This window comes from Urocitellus parryii, chromosome 3 (genome assembly GCF_045843805.1).
Source record: "Urocitellus parryii isolate mUroPar1 chromosome 3, mUroPar1.hap1, whole genome shotgun sequence".
NCBI classification, from domain to species: Eukaryota; Metazoa; Chordata; class Mammalia; order Rodentia; family Sciuridae; genus Urocitellus; species Urocitellus parryii.
In genome coordinates, this window is record NC_135533.1 from 57,363,748 (window position 1) to 57,380,452 (window position 16,705).

A 16,705-nucleotide genomic window follows, 5' to 3' on the forward strand; every position below is an offset into this window, starting at 1 on the left:
CCTGACCATTTTTACCAAGACCTAAAGGAGATATATAAGACTATGGCAAAACAGACTTTTATTTAATATTGAAAACCTTCTCTGAAATTGCATAGGTATAATTTTGCAATCGATGGATGCTTAGAATTTTCAGATGAGTCATTGCTGTGACCTTGATAACAGAAAGAGGATTTCTAAACTCTGTTACTTAACTGATGTTTAGGGGTATTACCAAGGTCACTATTAGATTTCACTCAAGAATACAAAGATGGGGCTGGGGATGTGGCTCAAGTGGTAGTGCGCTCTCCTGGCATGTGTGCGGCCCAGGTTCCATCCTCAGCACCACATACAAACAAAGATGTTGTGTCTGCTGAAAACCAAAAAATAAATATTAAAGAATTCTCTCTCTCTTTCTCTTAAAAAAAAAGAATACAAAGATTCTCCATGTCTTTCTTTAATTGAGGAAATTTTCAGTCATTCTGTCTTCAAATATTGACCTTTATTATTCTATCTGCCCTCTATTTTACCCTGCTCTGCATTTAGGGGGTTAATTTATATATATATATATATATATATATATATATATATATATTATATATATATATATTTTATAAGTTCTTTCTTTGAATGTGTTCCTAAGAATATTGAACCTATTACAATTTTAGAATTTAATTTGCTAAATGTAATTGTAATATTAATAAACACAGTATTTTATTTGCATGATAAAAAAGAATACAATGATTCTAATAATGAAGATTTTTCACTCACTGAGGGTTTCCCTTTGCTCCCCTTCCCCCTTAGTTTTCTTTCCAGGCTTTTCAGAAATCAGAAATCACCTCTTAGTAAATCAATCACTGAATTAGCAGAGGTAATCAGATGGCTTGAGTGTTTCAACACTCCATGCAAATCAAGATTGAATTGATCAAAAGACTTTGAATTCATTGCCCTTTGGTCTATATCACTTTACAATGACATGCAAAGCTCCAAACAGAGAGGGATATTGGAAATAGGAATGTCAGTCATTCTCCTTCTCTTTTCTCCCCCTTTGAATTGGATTCTCTGTGACTAATCCATTTTATAAGTGTTTTTCATTTTTCCACAACCCAATTAAGAGCAAAAGTTGTTTTCTCATAAGACTGAACACCTCCATAGCTTATACTAAATGAACCATTTCACTTTAATGTTTTTAAGCCCTTGATTTCATTATGATTCTGTCTGAAGATAGGTAATGGCTTCTATTAAATAAAATAATGTAGAATATCTTGAAACGTGATTTTTCTAAAGCAAAGTCTGTCATGGAGCCATATTGCATTACAACTTAAATTTGGGTTAGGATTTTCTATTCTCTTTTAATCTAGAATAATTTGGTCTTTCTGATCTTAAAAAAATCAGTAACTTATTCTGAAAATGCTTCATGGAGTTTCCCACTGAAGGTACAACTTGATTGAAAATCGATACCTTTGATTTGGAACATCTACACTTAGACCTTCAATTGGGGCTTCATATAGGCATTATTTGGATTCTCTGCTAAGGGCATCTTTTTCTACAAAACTTGTCTTTCCTACTTGGCAATCTCTTGTGTCTCTCAAATTTCAGGTTCAGCCTTTTTGAAAATATACCCAACTCATTTAGCTATGTTTTATGTTTTATAATCCTAACATCCTCTAAATGTAGAAACGCTATCCAGATGTTTTTGCTTATTGCCATACCAAAATATATTGCTGATAATTCAGTGCTTTTGTTGTGCAAGAACATTTTCATGACTGTATCAGTCAGATCTTGCTGCAGAAGCAACTCAGACTATATCATTGGCTTATAACATCAATGATTCACTTTTATCTATACAATATGATGGTTGCTGGTTGGCTATGGTCCTCTATTCTAGGCAGTAGATCTGACTGCAGATCTTGTCTTCTCATTCTGAGGTCCAAGATGAAGAAGTTCCTATTTGGGTCATAATGTTTAATGGCAAAGAACAGATGTGTAGAAGGCTCAGAAAACTTACAAAATTATATAAAACTTCGGTTGAAATATAGTATGTAGCATGGTATATCATTTTACATTGGCCAAAGCATATCATATGAAGAAGCTAAAAGTAAATGTGATGGGGATGTATAATCCTCTTACAGGAAAGAACTGAAGGAAAAATTAAGAAATTACTTTTAAAAATTCACCTTCCTCCTTGATAAAATTATAATATCAACTTACTTTACAAATATTTCCTAAAACTCTATGTGCATTTTTTTTGTTTAAGGCTATAATTTGAATAACTGTTATATACCACTGATTCTTTTATTGAAGAATGTGTTCCTTTTTTAATGTAAAAATTCACAGCATTGGGTGGGGAGGGAAACCAAATAGAATTTAAGTTCACAATGCATTTCTTCACTCTAAAATATTCAAACTTGATGTATGATTCTGCCTGTTAAAGTGTAAATTATTTTTTTAAATGGCATTTAATTTCAAAATGGAGAAAAATGTCATATTAAAAATTCTTAGCACTAACCTACAGTGTATTCCAAACATAAGCATAAATAATATTAAAGAAAAAAATCTAGTAAACCTATGGTAATGACCTACAAAATTATTATTGTAATGCTACTTAAATGTATGGGCTAAAAATTAAAAGCATAAAAATTAATTTAATCAACTTTCAGTCATGGCAGCATGAAGAACTAAGTGAATCATCTCCCCTAAAATGAGTTAAAATGAATAAAATTGACAAAACTTGTCATTTTCAGGTTCCAAAGAATAACTAAAAATAAACAACAAATTGAGAGCTGTTTATTCATGAAGAATTATTAAAGTTTAGATAAGAAAAGTAGAACTCTATGGTTTTTTGCCTTCAGTGACTCCCTTTGTTTCTACCCTAATCTCAATCAGCATATTAGTTTTAGTTGGGCAGCAGTGAAAACCAGAACTTCTGTCAGAAAGGGAAAACTTAGATTGGTTCAACCCCAAAAACATTCTCAATGAAAGTAACAAGCTCATGGCAAATTGGCATGGAAAATCCAAAGTTTTGCTATCCTGAGTTCTCAGATAAGAAAAGTAATAACTAGTCAGAAATGTAATGGGGATGCACTGGAAATGATAAAACCATAAAAATGCAAGATAAGCTTTCCACGTATCTCTGAACAACTGAGAAATAACAATGCATATTCAGGAGACAAAAAGAAGGATTGAGTAGTGCAAAGTAAATCCTGAGGAAGATGAGAAATGCCTGTATCCATTGTCAAAGAACGAAAGCTTTACAGGTTTGATGTATTTAGCAAAATCTCTACCTAAGTCATTATCTGACCTCTAAACTATGCAGACTCAGGGAAAACCATTAGGAAACCAGGCTATAAATATAAATGTAATAGTAATAACTCAAAAAATAAACTTGATAAGAGACATTAGCAGCCACATATAATAAGGAAGATAGAATCTATAGATAAAGCATATGAAAATTACTGAAAATTTCTTCAGAAGAGAAAATCAGAATCTACAGTTGCTATCATTTATTATCTAAAATTTTCAGTTTTCAACAAGAATTTATGAGACATGCAAATATGAAACCAAACCAAAAAAAAAATGAAAACAGAAAATTGTCACCCTTACTCAGGAAAAAAAAAATGATTCAATGGATATTGATTCTGCATCGGCCCAGTCATTCATCTTAGTAGACAAAACTTTGAAGCAATATTTAAAATATATTTTCAAAATGAAAGAAAACTATGTTAAAGACTTGAAAGAAAGCATGAAAACTGTTACTCCCACAAATAGAGAATCTCAATAGAGGAAATACAAAATAGAACCAAATGGAAACTCTAGAGTTGAAAAGTACAATAGCTGAAATGAAAAATGAACCAGATGGGCTTAATAGAAAATTCTATATGATAAAATAAAGCACCAGTGAACTTGAAGATAAATAATTGAAATTTTCCAATTAGTAAAACAGTGAAGTAAAAAAAAAAACAGTCTTATAGACCCATTATACATTACCAACAATCAATGAACACATAATGAGAGTCCCATAAAGTTTAACTCAAGAAATAATGGCTGAAACTTTCCACATTTGATAAAAATCATTAATCTACAAACACAAGAAGGTCAATGAATCCCATGTAGGATATGCAAAAGAGATTCACACTTAGATATATCATAGTTAAACCCCTACAGCCAAAGATGAGGAAAAAAAAACTTGAAGGCAGGGATAAAAACAAATCCAATTTATAGAAATATAGAACACCAACATGATTATCAGCTAACTTCTTATTACAAACAGTGTAGCCCAGAAGGCATTGGGATGACATATTCATAGTGCTGAAAGAAAAACTATAAACTAAAAATTCTATATCCAGGAAAATTATCTTTCAAAACTGAATATAAATTAGCCAATTTTAAAAAGGAACAATCTATATTGACAAGGAAGAACCTGGATGGGTCTCTAGATGATTATGCTAAGTGAGAAAAAAAATACTGGAAGGTTATATATTGTAGGATATTTTTATAAAACATTATTAAATGACAGAATTATAAGAAATGGGAAATGAATTAACAGCTATCAAGAGTTAAGAAGTGGGTGAGGACAGGAGGGTATGATTATGAAAGGATAAAATGTAAGATGTCTTTGTTTTGATGGAAATACTTAGTATCTTGACTGTATCAATGTCAGTATTCTACATATCAATGCTATGATAGTTTATTTCTGTAGAGTGTTAATAGTTGGGGGAAACTGGGTAAATAATACACAGGAAGCTGGATAGAAAATATTATACAGGAATCTTTCCATAAATAATTACATGCAAATCTATAATTATATCAAGACAGAAAATTAGTGATAGAATTATATGTAAAAAGCAAGCTTTGTTTTTTTTTTATTGTTGGTCGTTCAAAACATTACATAGTTCTTAATACATCATATTTCACAGTTTGATTCAGGTGGGTTATGAACTCCCAATTTTACCCCATATACAGATTGCTGTATCACATCAGTTACCCTTCCATTGATTGACATATTGCCTTTCTCGTGTCTGATGTATTCTGCTGTCTGTCCTATTCTCTACTATCCCCCCTCCCCTCCCCTCCCCTCCCCTCCCCTTTTCTCTCTCTACCCCTTCTACTGTAAATCATTTCTTCCCTTTGTATTATCTTGTCTTACCCCTCCTTTCCTCTTATATGTCATTTAAAAAGCAAGCTTTGTAACATTAGAAAATTATGAATGGACTGAACACACCAATTAAACTACAGAGATTGTTAGAGAATCCAGAGACTGGCATTAAAACAATCTAAATATCCATCTAGTGGTAATAGATTTAAAAATGTGTTTAATTTGTACAATGAAATTTCTCTAGTATCAGTAATGAAAAAGTGATACAAAGAATTATGCTAAGTAAAAGATGCCAGACATTCCATTTATAAGAAATTTCTAAAAAAGAAAAAAATGTCTATAGAGACAGTGGGTCAATGTATGCCTGCAGCTGAAAGTTGGAGCACAGATTAAATTCCAGTGAGCACAACAGAACTTTTAGGGGAAATGAAAATGTCCTAAAATTGGTTTGTGATGATGGTTGCACAATTGTGTATATTTGCTAAGAAATCATTGAGCTGAACTTATAAAGGTTAAATTTTATGTCATATAAGTTATACATCAATGAAACTGTTTACAAAATTAAATTTAACTAAAGTTTATATGGCTTATAAAACTTATTTGTAAAATTATCAACCCAAAGAAAGTTAAAAATTAAGTACAAATTACTAAACTGATAAGATTCAAGTTAGCATTTCCAGAGTATAACTGAGAAAGTTAAAGATATCATCTAATGAAAATCTTTCTATTGCCTATTACTTTTTCATTTATATTAATGGTGCAAGTTAATATCATAAAGACAAGACCAACTAAATAAATCTTTTCTTTCTGTTAATTTGTCATTAGATGATCTGACACAGAATTTTTTAGAGGCTGCAATGTCTAGACCACAATGTACTCCTTGATAACTTAATTCTCTCACCATTTTTTTCCTTCAAACTACCAGAAAACTTTGCTTTGCACAATTGCACCATAATATGCTTTGGCTTTTACTTTTACTTTGGCTTTTAGAAGAATGTAAGCGCCATAGCAATAGAGCTTTTTCTTATTCGGTCTATAAGCCCAAAGCATAGAATACTGCTTGACACCTTAAAAAAAAACAGTGAATTTATGTACAAAGACCACATGTGTTATTGCTTCACAATATCACTCTGACCCACTAAATTATGGTATCATAGTCACTGAATGAGAAATTAACAACTTATTCCATAAAAAATGATTTTCAATAGCAAATTATTACCGAAAAAAACAAGAGTTATTTGTTTTCTTTGTCTTTGAAATTACTAAGAGTTGCATAATAGTAGTTGTGGGAGGAGTGTTATCATTTTGTCATTAGAATGTGTAGTGGAGCTGGATATGCTTATTACTGACACATTAAACTCTGGTGGATCACTCAGTGTTAATGCAATCATAAATATGGCGCCCTCCTGTGCTCTAAAACTCTTTGTCAGTACTGTTTTCCAGTCTGTTTCCCCACCAGACATGAGTGTATCTGATAATTTAAAATATACTTATATTAATTTTAAATTAGCATTTAATTAAAAATTCAAATTTTAAATTCTCCTAGAGAATTCATAAGTGCTGAGGAATGTATCATGTAAATCTTAATTTAAGAAGCATTGGCCTAAATCCTTATGCATTTCACCTGGTAATGTTTCTCAGTTTTATTAGTAATTATTTTCATCACTATTCTTGTTAAAAGCATGACATAGTGCTTCAACTAATTATTCAACTGGGGAAGGTTATTCTATTTATTAATTTTTTTGTTGAAAACACCTGCTTTGAAGTATTTTTCAAACCTAATTCATTTCTACTGAATCTCATGATAGAAAACTGAAATTTCAGCAAGGTACTTCTTTAAATGCTGAAGCTGATTCTTCTATTTAGGGGTGCTGTGTACTGAGGAGGGAGAGAAGGAAATGAAGGTAGCTTACTGGTAACCTTTTGGCCCACCCCAGGCAGAGTTGATGGCAGCCCTTTAGGGAAGGAAGACTAGCTACACTCCTAAATTTCTTCCTCAGAATGTTTGCTCTGAATTTGGGGATCTTGCACACACAGAATTTGGATTAATCAACAATACAGAATAGGTTTACCTTGTTACTGAAAAATTTCCAGGGAATTATGCAAACATTTTATTCTAAACATCTCACTTTAAAAATATGCTGGTGGCAAACACCTGTAATCTCTGACAGAAGGATCTCAAGTTCAAAGCCAGTCTGGGAAACTTAACAAGATTCTGCCTGAAAAAATTTAAAAGGGCTAGGAATGTAGTTTAGCGATAAAGCACCCCTTCATTCATTGACATAAATAATTACAAACTAGAACCTAGTCTATGTAGGCTGTATAATGTGCTAATTGCTGGAGTCACAGATGTGAATGAGATCAAGTCTCTGCCTGAAGGAGCTCACAGTCAGGTAATTGAGACAGAGGAATCAAGTGTTGCGATGCAATGTGGTTAAGTTCTTACATCCAATTGAGATGTCCCCTGAGGGTACAGGCTGGGAAGCATATAACTCCTGTGATCAAAAAAGTTCCCTTGATGAGGGACAGATTGGTAAGGGCGAGGATAGAGATGAAAGGAGTGAAGAGATTAGTGCTCTATCTGATGTGCCTGTGGTAAAAATTGCTCCCACTCTATAGGCTCTCTCTTCTCTCTTCACCTGATTGTTTCTTTTGCTGAGAAGATTTTTCAATTTGAATCCATCCCATTTATTGATTCTTAATTTTATTTCTTGTGTGGAGTCTTGTTAATGAAGTCAGAGCCTAATCCAACATGATGAAGATTTGGGCCTACTTTTTCTTCCAGTAGACACAGAGTCTCTGGTCTAATGCCTATGTCCTTGATACACTTTGAGTTGACATTTGTGCATGGTGAGAGATAGGGGCTTAACTTCATTTTGCTGCATATGGATTTCCAGGTTTCCTAACACCATTTGTTGAAGAGGCTATCCTTTCTCCAACATATGTTTTTGGCACCTTTGTCTAATATGAGATAACTATATTTATGTGGGTTTGTCTCTGTGCCCTCTATTCTGTACCATTGGTCTACAAGTCCATTTTGGTGTCTATACCATGCCATTTTTGTTACTATTGCTCTGTAGTATAGTTTAAGATCTGGTATTGTGATGCCACTTGCTTCACTCTTCTTGCTAAGATTGCTTTGACTATTCTGGGTCTCTCATTTTTCCAGATGAATTTCATGATTGCTCATTCTGTTTCTGTGAAGAATGTCATTAGGATTTTGATTGAAATTGCATTAAATCTGTATAGTGCTTTTGATAGTATGATAATTTTGACAATATCAATTCTGCCTATCCAAGAACAAGGGAGATCTTTCCATCTTCTGAACAGACACTTCTCAGAAGAGGATATACATTTGATTAACAAATACATGAAAAAATATCCAATGTCTCTAGCAATTAGAGAAATGTAAATCAAAAATACTCTAAGATTTCATCTCACTCTAGTCAGAATGGTAATTATTAAGAATATAAACAACAATAAGTGTTAACAAGGATGTGGGGAAAAAGTCACACTCATAATTGCTGGTGGGACTGCAAATTGGTGTGGCCAATATGGAAAGCAGTATGGAGATTCCTTAGAAAACTTGGAATGGAACCACCATTTGACCCAGCTATCCCAATCCTCAGTTTATATCCAATGGACTTAAAAACAGCATACTACAGTCATGCAGCCACAACAATGTTTATACTAGCACAATTCATAATAGCTAAATTGTGGGACCAACCTCAATGCCCTTCAACAGATGAATGGATAAAGAAACTGTGGTATATATACACAATGGAATATTACTCAGCATTAAAAGAGAATAAAATCATGGCATTTGCAGGTAAATGGATCGAGTTGAAGAATATCATGCTAAGCCAATCCCCCAAAAAACCAAAAGCTGAATGTTTTCTCTGATAAGTGGATGCTGATCCATAATGGGGGCGGGGGCATGGGAGGAATGGAAGAACTTTGGATAGGCAAAGGAGAGGGAGGGGAAGGGAGGACGTATGGAGGTAGGAAAGATGGAAGAATGAGATGGACATCATTACCCTAGGTACATGTGTAAAGACATGAATGGTATGACAACCTTGTGTACAACCAGAGAAATGAAAAATTGTGCTCCATTTGTGTACTATGAATCAAAATCATTCTGTCATGTATAACAAATTAGAACTAATTAATTAATTTAAAAAAAAGAAAGAGCAAAAAGAATATTTCAAGAAAAGGGAGAAAAACTACCAAAGGCACTAAGGTAAGAGAGAACTAGAGAACTTGGAATTGAGACAAGGCATGTGTCTATTCTCATCCATTTGCCCTGTCTATCCATCATCAGACACTCATTAATTATCTGTTAAATGTCAGATGTTTGTCTAAGTTATATGAATTCAAAGCTTAAGATTTGACCTCCTATTACTCTAGAGAAACCAAAATTCAATGTATCAGGAAAAACTTAAATAATGCAAGACATCTATTTTTCCTTCCTTTCTATGGTATTTTTTAAACATATAATGTTTAATTCATCATTTTAATCATTTTAAAGTCAATAGTTCAGTACATTAATAACAGTCACAATATTGTGAAACCAATTTCTACAGCATTTTTGGGGTGGCAAAACTGAAACTCTACACCCATTACATACTCATCTCCCTTTCCCTTCTCCTTGGTCCTTGACAACCATCATTTACTTCCTGTTTCTATGAGTTTGACAGATTCAGATAGCTCACGTGATTGGAGTAGTTCAGTATTTGCCCTCTTGTAACTGACTGTTGTGGGAGTTTTCAGCCTCCGATCATGAGTCAGATTAATAAATCCTTTCCTACATAGATTATACTGGTTCTGTTTTTCTGAAAACCCTTACTAATGCTTTCACCCTTCAGTTTAAATCTCAGTTTAATTCTATTTTTCCCTGAAAATTAATCTTTATTGACCTTTTAGACATCCTTATACTCCCTCATGGTACCGTGGATCTCTCATTTGCCATACTTAATACTAATATAATCATTTATCTATTTATGTGACTATTTGTTTGTTTTTTTTTTATTGGTCGTTCATAACATTACATAGTTCTTAATACATCATATTACACGGTTTGATTCAAGTGGATTATGAACTCCCGCTTTTACCCCGTATACAAATTGCTGTATCACATCAGTTACCCTTCCATTGATTGACATATTGCCTTTCTAGTGTCTGATGTATTCTGCTGTCTGTCCTATTGTCTACTATCCCCCCTCCCCTCCCCTCCCCTCCCCTCCCCTTTTCTCTCTCTACCCCTTCTACTGTAAATCATGTCTTCCATTTGTATTCTCTTGACTTACCCCTCCTTACCTCTTATATGACATTTTGTATAACCCTGAGGATCGCCTTCCATTTCCATGCAATTTCCCTTCTCACTCCCTTTCCCTCCCACCTCTCATCCCTGTTTACTGTAAATATTCTTCTCAAGCTCTTCGTCCCTACCCTGTCCTTGTTTACACCCCTTATATCAAAGGAGTCATTTGGTATTTGTTTTTTAAAGATTGACTAGCTTCACTTAGCATAATCTGCTCTAATGCCATCCATTTCCCTCCAAATTCTATAATTTTGTCATTTTTTAATGCAGAGTAATACTCCATAGTGTATAAATGCCACATTTTTTTTATCCATTCATCTATTGAAGGGCATCTAGGCTGGTTCCACAGTCTTGCTATCGTGAATTGAGCTGCTATGAACATCGATGTAGCAGTGTCCCTGTAGCATGCTCTTGTTAGGGCTTTAGGGAATAGACCGAGAAGGGGAATAGCTGGGTCATATGGTGGTTCCATTCCCAGCTTTCCGAGAAATCTCCATACTGCTTTCCAAATTGGCTGCACCAATTTGCAGTCCCACCAGCAATGAACAAGAGTGCCCTTTTCCCCGCATCCTCTCCAGCACTTATTGTTGTTTGACTTCCTAATGGCTGCCAGTCTTACTGGAGTGAGATGGTATCTTAGGGTAGTTTTGATTTGCATTTCTCTGACTGCTAGAGATGGTGAGCATTTTTTCATGTACTTGTTGATTGATTGTATGTCCTCCTCTGAGAAGTGTCTGTTCAGGTCCTTGGCCCATTTATTGATTGGGTTATTTGTTATCTTATTGTCTAATTTTTTGAGTTCTTTGTATATTCTGGTTATTAGGGCTCTATCTGAAGTGTGTGGAGTAAAGATTTGTTCCCAGGATGTAGGCTCCCTATTTATCTCTCTTATTGTTTCTTTTGCTGAGAAAAAACTTTTTAGTTTGAGTAAGTCCCATTTGTTGATTCTATTTGTTAACTCTAGCGCTATGGGTGTCCTATTGAGGAATTTGGAGCCCGATCCCACAGCGTGTAGATCATAACCAACTTTTTCTTCTATCAGATGCCGTGTCTCTGATTTAATATCAAGCTCCTTGATCCATTTTGAGTTAACTTTTGTGCACGTCGAGAGATAGGGATTCAGATTCATTTTGGTGCAAATGGATTTCCAGTTTTCCCAGCACCATTTGTTGAAGATGCTATCTTTCCTCCATTGCATGCTTTTAGCCCCTTTATCAAAAATAAGATAGTTGTAGTTTTGTGGATTAGTTACTGTGTCCTCTATTCTGTACCATTGGTCCACCCGCCTGTTTTGGTACCAGTACCATGCTGTTTTTGTTACTATTGCTCTGTAGTATAGCTTGAAGTCTGGTATCGCTATACCGCCTGATTCACACTTCCTGCTTAGTATTGTTTTTGCTATTCTGGGTCTTTTATTATTCCATATGAATTTCATGATTCTTTTATCTATTTCTACAAGAAATGCTGTTGGGATTTTGATTGGCATTGCATTGAACTTATAGAGAACTTTTGGTAATATCGCCATTTTGATGATGTTAGTTCTGCCTATCCATGAGCAGGGTATGTTTTTCCATCTTCTAAGGTCTTCTTCTATGTCTTTCTTTAGGGTTCTGTAATTTTCATTGTATAAATCTTTCACCTCTTTTGTTAGGTTGATTCCCAAGTATTTTATTTTTTGGGGGGATATTGTGAATGGAGTAGTTGTCCTCATTTCCGTTTCAGAGGATTTGTCGCTCATATACAGGAACGCCTTTGATTTATGCGTGTTGATCTTATATCCTGCCACTTTGCTGAATTCATTTATTAGCTCTAATAGCTTCTTTGTAGACCCTTTTGGGTCTGCTAGGTATAGAATCATATCATCTGCAAATAGTGATAATTTAAGTTCTTCTTTTCCTATTTTTATGCCTTTAATTTCTTTTGACTGTCTAATTGCTCTGGCCAGTGTTTCGAGGACTATGTTGAACAGAAGTGGTGAGAGAGGGCATCCCTGTCTTGTACCAGATCTTAGAGGGAATGCCTTCAATTTTTCTCCATTCAGAATGATGCTGGCCTGTGGCTTATCATAGATTGCTTTTACAATGTTGAGGTATGATCCTGTTATCCCTAATTTTTCTAGCGTTTTGAACATAAAGGGATGCTGTACTTTGTCGAATGCTTTTTCTGCATCTATTGAGATGATCATATGGTTCTTATTTTTAAGTCTATTGATGTGGTGAATAACATTTATTGATTTCCGTATATTAAACCAGCCTTGCATCCCAGGGATGAATCCTACTTGATCATGATGTATAATTTTTTTGATATGTATTTGAATCCGATTCGCCAGAATTTTATTGAGGATTTTTGCGTCAAGGTTCATTAGAGATATTGGTCTGTAGTTTTCCTTCTTTGATGTGTCTTTGTCTGGTTTCGGAATCAGGGTGATGTTGGCGTCGTAGAATGAATTTGGAAGTTCTCCCTCTTTTTCTATTTCCTGAAATAGCTTGAAAAGTATTGGTGTTAGTTCCTCTTTAAAGGTTTTGTAAAACTCTGCTGTATACCCATCCGGTCCTGGGCTTTTCTTAGTTGGTAGTCTTTTGATGGTTTCTTCTATTTCCTCTATTGTTATTGGTCTGTTTAGGTTGTCTATATCCTCCTGGCTCAATCTGGGCAGATCATAGGACTCAAGGAATTTATCTATGCCTTCACTATCTTCTATTTTATTGGAGTATAAGGATTCAAAGTAATTTCTGATTATCTTCTGTATTTCTGAAGTGTCTGTTGTGATATTGCCTTTTTCATCCCGTATGCTAGTAATTTGGGTTCTCTCTCTTCTTCTCTTCGTTAGCATGGCTAAGGGTCTGTCAATTTTATTTATTTTTTCAAAGAACCAGCTTTTAGTTTTGTCAATTTTTTCAATTGTTTCTTTTGTTTCAATTTCATTAATTTCAGCTCTGATTTTAATTATTTCTTGCCTTCTACTTCTTTTGCTGTTGTTTTGCTCTTCTTTTTCTAGGATTTTGAGATGAAGTATGAGATCATTTATTTGTTGGTTTTTTCTTTTTTTGAGGAATGAACTCCAAGCAATGAATTTTCCTCTTAGAACTGCTTTCAATGTGTCCCATAGATTCCGATATGTTGTGTCTGTGTTTTCATTTAACTCTAGGAATTTTTTAATTTCCTCCTTGATGTCTTCTAAAACCCATTGATCACTCAGCAACCTATTGTTCATTCTCCAGGTGATGCTTGCTTTTTCCTTTCTTCTTTTATCATTGATTTTCAGTTTCATTCCATTATGATCAGATAAGATGCATGGTATTATCTCTACCCCTTTGTATTGTCTAAGAGTTGCCCTGTGACATAGTATATGGTCTATTTTTGAGAAGGTTCCATGTGCTGCTGAGAAAAAAGTGTAGCTGCTTGATGTTGGGTGGTATAGTCTATATATGTCAATTAAGTCTAGGTTGTTAATTGTGTTATTGAGTTCTATAGTTTCCTTATTTAACTTTTGTTTGGAAGATCTGTCCAGTGGTGAGAGAGGTGTGTTGAAGTCTCCCATGATTATTGTATGTTGGTCTATTAGACTCTTGAACTTGAGAAGAGTTTGCTTGATGAATACAGCTGCACCATTATTTGGGGCATATATATTTATGATTGTTATGTCTTGTTGGTGTATGGTTCCCTTGAGCAGTATGAAGTGTCCTTCTATATCCCTTTTGATTAGCTTTGGCTTGAAATCTATTTTATTAGATATGAGTATGGACACTCCTGCTTGTTTCCACGGTCCATATGAGTGATATGATTTTTCCCAACCTTTCACCTTCAGTCTATGTATATCTTTTCCTATCAAATGCGTCTCCTGTAGACAGCATATTGTTGGGTCTTGTTTTTTGATCCATTCTACTAGCCTGTGTCTCTTAATTGGTGAGTTTAAGCCATTAACATTTAGGGTTATTATTGAGATATGGTTTGTTCTTCTATCCATATTTGTTTATTGATGTTACTAAACCTGATTTGTTATCCTCTATGACTACTTTCCCCCCTTTACTGTCCTACCTCCCATTGTTGGTTTTCAATGTTGTTTTCCATTTCCTCTTCCTGTAATGTTTTGCCAAGGATTTTTTGAAGAGATGGTTTTCTAGCTGCGAATTCTTTTAACTTTTGTTTATTGTGGAAGGTTTTAATTTCATCTTCTAACCTGAAGCTTAATTTCGCCGGATACACGATTCTTGGTTGGAGCCCATTGTCTTTCAGTGTTTGAAATATGTTATTCCAGGATCTTCTAGCTTTCAGAGTCTGTGTTGAGAGATCAGCTGTTATCCTGATTGGTTTACCCCTAAATGTAATCTGCTTTCTTTCTCTTGCAGCTTTTAAAATTCTCTCCTTATTCTGTATGTTGGACATCTTCATTATAATGTGTCTAGGTGTGGATCTCTTATGATTTTGCACATTCGGCGTCCTGTAGGCTTCTAGGATTTGGGATTCTGTCTCAATCTTCAATTCTGGGAAGTTTTCTCCTATTATTTCACTGAATAGACTGTTTATTCCTTTGGAATGGAGCTCTGTGCCTTCCTGTATCCCAATGACTCTTAAATTTGGTCTTTTGATATTGTCCCATAATTCTTGGATGTTCTGCTCATGGTTTCTTAGCAGACTTGCTGAGCTGTCTATGTTCTTTTCCAGTTGAAATACTTTGTCTTCATTGTCTGATGTTCTCTCTTCTAAGTGATCTACTCTGCTGGTAGTATTCTCAATTGAGTTTTTAAGTTGGTTTATTGTTTCCTGCATTTCTAGAATTTCAATTTGTTTGTTTTTTATTACCTCTATCTCCCTGTGAAATTGATCTTTGACTTCCTGGATTTGTTTGTCAATGTGATCTTTCATTGTCTGATTTTGCTGTCTCATGTCTTCCTTGAGACTCCAGATCATCTGAAGCATATATATCCTGAACTCTTTATCTGATATTCCATCTGTTGCAGCTATTACCTCTTCTAAAGTTGAGTTGACCTGCATTGCTTGTGGTCCTTTCTTTCCTTGTCTTTTCATACTGCCCGCGTTTCTTTCTGCTTGGTGCAACTGTTGTGTTTTGAAATTTACCCCCTATTTATTTATGTTGCTCTTGTATACTTGAAAAGTCTCCCTTGCAGGTGCGGGCGGCGGCTGTGCCCCTACTCCAATTGGGGTGACGTGTCTATCACGCTGGCGGCTCTCTGGGCCTGTTCCGGGAGTGGAAGGCGGCTCTGCTCTGTCCGTATTCCAATTGGGGTGTCGTGACTACAATGCTGGCAGATCGCTGGGCCTCTTCCGGGCGTGGGCGGTGGGCTTGGCTGGTGGGATTCCACCTAATGGCAGTCCCTAACCTCCCTGCTTGCTAATTAATGGCTTCTCTGAGGCGCCACGCCTTCTGTAGCTGCGGGGCAGGCCGCGCGAATCAGTTGGCCTGGATCTCCGGGGTCCTGCTGCTGGCTGTTTTGATGTTACAAGCTGTTGGAGAGTGGTGGTGTATTCTTCAGCTTTCCCGGATGGTGGCCACTGACTGCCTGGATGGAGTGTCCGCTGTTTTGATGTTGCACTCTGAAGGAGAGTGGCGGTGTATCCTTCAGCTTTCCCGGATGGTGGCCGCTGACTGCCTCGGTGGAGTGTCCGCTGTGGGGGATGGGACTGTACCGCTTCCTTCCCCTTCTGAGAACCCGTGCTCGGCCCAAGGGTCCGTGTGGGCTTGGCTGGTGGGATTCCACCTAATGGCCTTCCCTAACCTCCCTGCTTGCCAATTAATGGCTTCACTGAGGCGCCACGCCTTCTGTAGCCGCAGGGCAGGCCACGCGAATCAGTTGGCCTGGCTCTCCGGGCCCTGCTGCAGGCTGCTGGGATCCCTGGCGCTCTATCACTTTGATTTTTTCTGCTTGCCCCTCCCCCAGCGCTGGCTAGCCAGGTTTCCTTTTGGCTGCTACTGGGAGGAGGGGTTGGAGGTCAGGTGTCTCTGGTTTCCCCCTAGCCTGTATGGAGGCTCAGCTTGATACTCCCTCTCCCGGCAAGCCTAGGAGAGATTTTATGCGAATTCCCGCTGTCTGGGGGGTGAGCTGAATGACACCGACCTGTTTTGATGTCGCACTCTGAAGGAGAGTGGCGGTGTATCCTTCAGCTTTCCCGGATGGTGGCCGCTGACTGGCTCGGCGGAGTGTCCGCTGTGGGGGATGGGACTGTACCGCTTCCTTCCCCTTCTGAGAACCCGTGCTCGGCCCAAGGGTCCGTGTGGGCTTGGCTGGTGGGATTCCACCTAATGGCCTTCCCTAACCTCCCTGCTTGCCAATTAATGGCTTCACTGAGGCGCC